Below are 3,300 nucleotides of genomic sequence, written 5' to 3' on the forward strand. Positions count from 1 at the left end.
TCCTTCTTCATTATAGGTGGCTCTGTTTGAATGAGGGCACTGCACTCCCTGTTCATCTTTATTGTTTGTCCACCCTTCAATGAACTCTTTTTGGCTAGTAGCTCCTTTATATATTTGATGTAGGAAGGCATTTGCTGGAGGGCCTTAATGAATGGTATATTTACATCAAGAGATGCAAACATGTCGAGGAACCTTGAATACATTCTCCCTGCTACACCACCCTTGAGCCTTTGGGGAAAGGGTGCATATGTGTTCAGGATCTCCCTTTTCTTTAGCTCTCCCCTAAGTGTGGGTTGGGGTGCATGGTTTCTTTCTTCATGATTTTTCTTTGGACTATCTTGGAGGTGTTCTGTTTGTGTGTCTACTTCCTCCACACTCCTCTCATCACTTGTGGTGATCATCTTGCATTCTTCCCACCTTACATTCTTTGCTTCTCCTCTTGGATTCTTCTCTGTGTCACTGGGAAAACCATCAGTGGGTTTGGGAAACTGTTGAGATAGATACCCTACTTGGGACTCTAGTCTCTTGATGGTTTCCCCTTGGTTCTTGATATTAGCTCGCACTTCATCCTTAAACACCTTGTTGTCTTGGACTTCTTTACATATGTCTTCAAGTAGAGCCTCAATCTTGGAAAGTCTATCCTCAGTTAGTGATGGTGGGTTGAAATTAGGTGGTTGTTGATAAGATCTATGTGAGGGATGTTGGTGAGTTACATTGTTGTTGGGATTGTGATTGTGGTGTCTCTGGTCTTGGCCTTGGTCTTGCTGATTTTCCCACCCAAAGTTAGGGTGATTTCTCCATCCAGAATTGTAAGTTTTGGAATATGGATCATGAACTTGTCTGGGTGAGTTTCCAATATAATTGGCTTATTCCCAGTCACCTTCTTCTCCTATATTCACTCCTTCTTAAGCTGGTGATGAAGTGATGACTGCTGCAACTTAGTTTTCTTCCACCTTCTTGGTAAGATCTGCTAGCTGCTTGGTGATCATCTTATTTTGAGCCAGCAATGCATCCATGTGGTTCAGCTCCATTACTCCTCGAGTGTTGCTTCTTTTAAAAGCATAGAAGTAGTCATTCTCAGCTACCGTTTCAATGACATCTATGGCTTCTTTAATGGTTTTCTTCTTATTTAGAGATCCTCCTGATGAATGGTCTACAGCCTTCTTTGACTCATAAGAAAGACCTTCATAGAAAATGTGAAGTTGAACCCACTCATTGAACATGTCCGGTGGGCATCTTCTTGTTAAGTCCTTGAATCTCTCTCATGCCTCATAGAGAGTTTCACCGTCTTGTTGTCTGAAAGTTTGCACCTCAGCTCTCAGCCTGTTAATTCTTTGAGGAAGGTAGAATCTTGCCAAAAACTTGTTCACCACGTCCTCCCAATTTGTTAAGCTCTCCTTTGGGAAGGACTCTAGCACTTGGATGCTTTGTCCCTGAGTGAAAAAGGGAACAAAAGCAGCCTATAGACATCTGGATGGACTCCATTAGACTTCACAATGTCACATATTCTCAAAAAGGTGGTTAGATGTTGATTGGGGTCTTCTTGGGCACTTCCTCCAAATTAACAGTTGTTCTGAACAAGGGTGATGAGCTGGGGTTTTAATTCAAAGTTGTTGGCATGAATGGTGGGCTTTTGGATGCTACTTCCATAGTTTCCTGGATTTGGATTGATGTAAGAGCCTAGAACTCTCCTCTCTTACCCAGCATGATTTGTAGGGCCTTTTCTGGCATGGTTATGAGCTTTTCCTTCATGATTGTTTTCCAAATTCTCCTCTATGTTTGTTTCAAAGTAATATTCTTCTTCCTTAGCACCAATAACTCTTTTCCCTCTTGCTTTTCTCCTTGATCTATGGAGGGTCCTCTCAGGTTCTGAATCAAAGGAAGTTGAAGCTCTATCTCTTCTCCCTGTCATACAACTAACAGAGCACACAACAAGAGATAAAATGAAGTGATTATTCTTGTTAGAGTGATTGTTAGTATGAGTGGTGCAATTTATCAAACAGTTAGTGGGTTATTGAGCAGAATTGTAAGTAAATTCAAAGAAAAAAGAAAATAACGAGGGGATAGGGGTGAGGAAGAAACTAAATAAACTGAAGGTAAATGACTAGATAAAATAAACAAACAAAAGAAAAATACTTAATCTAGTGAACTTCCAACTTAATCATTGTTGATACAAAATCAATCCCCGGCAACGGCGCCATAAACTTGATGCACGAAAACTTGTCTCTCAACAAATTTCTCTTCGACAAGTATACCGAATTGTCATCAAGTAAAACTCACAATAGAGTGAGGTCGAATCCCACAAGGATTGATTGGTCAAGCAACTTTAACTGGAAGAATATGCTAGTTGAGCTAAACAGAGTGTATTTGATGTTGCAGGAAATTAAATGCCGGGAAAGTAAATTGCAGAAAATAAAGTGCAGAATCTTAAATGGGGAATTGGAGAGATGAACATGGAAATAAATGGCAGAAAGTAAAGAGAATAGGTAAGATCAGAGATGGGGAATTCATTGGGCTCAGGAGATGTTGTATTCTCTGGATCAAATTCATTTTTCATCTCTTCCTCAATCAAAGCATCTACTGATCTTCTTGGCAATCTTAAGTGATTGGGTTCCAATTCTTTGGCAACCCAATCTCTCTAAACTTGAACAATTACCCAATTCTTTGATTTAATTGCTCATGGGAGGATTACATGTCACTATATCCGCCCAGACCCCAATTTGGTCCAACATGAAAAAGCATTTCTAGCATAATCTCCTCATCCCTTTTCCAAGGCTCAAAGGAGATCCAATTATGGAGAGTTTCTTTTCCAAGACAACTAACTAATTGAATTAAGATCGAAAGCTTTCTAGTAAATCAAAAGAGAAGAAAGAAGAAGAAGAATGAAAACTATAATTGATCCATCAAATTACAATAGAGCTCCCTAACCCAATGAAAAGGGTTTAGTTGTTCATAGCTCTGGAAATGGAAAATGGCAGAAAAGAATACATGCTTAGCTAGAAAGATGCAGAAAAGTAAATATACAGAGGGTAGTTCTCCAAAGTGCCAAGCTTCTCTATAGTTCAAAACTACTCCTATATATACTACTCTTCTTGATCTTCTAGTGAGTTCTTCGAGTCTTGGATGTGGGCCTTAGATCTTGAGTTGAAGCAGTTATAATCTTTAGTGGGCTCAGCTTGCAGAAAAGTGTGAGTTAGGCATGGGCGTTAGTGATCTTAACATTAAGTGAAATTGTGGGTTCGAGAACGTTAGTGGCAATCACCTTTTTCACTAACGTTCCAACCCCATATAGTCCACGTT

At 39.8% G+C, this 3,300-nt stretch overlaps 1 non-coding gene across 1 annotated transcript; it reads left to right on the top strand.

Moving 5' to 3' along the window:
• Positions 1-1,223: 1,223 nt before the first annotated feature.
• On the top strand, positions 1,224-1,325 carry LOC127746460 (small nucleolar RNA R71). Its single transcript, XR_008008079.1, has one exon. It is a non-coding gene; the product is annotated as a small nucleolar RNA R71 (small nucleolar RNA).
• The last annotated feature ends 1,975 nt before the right edge of the window (positions 1,326-3,300 follow it).

Source organism: Arachis duranensis, chromosome 3, assembly GCF_000817695.3.
Source record: "Arachis duranensis cultivar V14167 chromosome 3, aradu.V14167.gnm2.J7QH, whole genome shotgun sequence".
Classification (NCBI taxonomy): Eukaryota; Viridiplantae; Streptophyta; class Magnoliopsida; order Fabales; family Fabaceae; genus Arachis; species Arachis duranensis.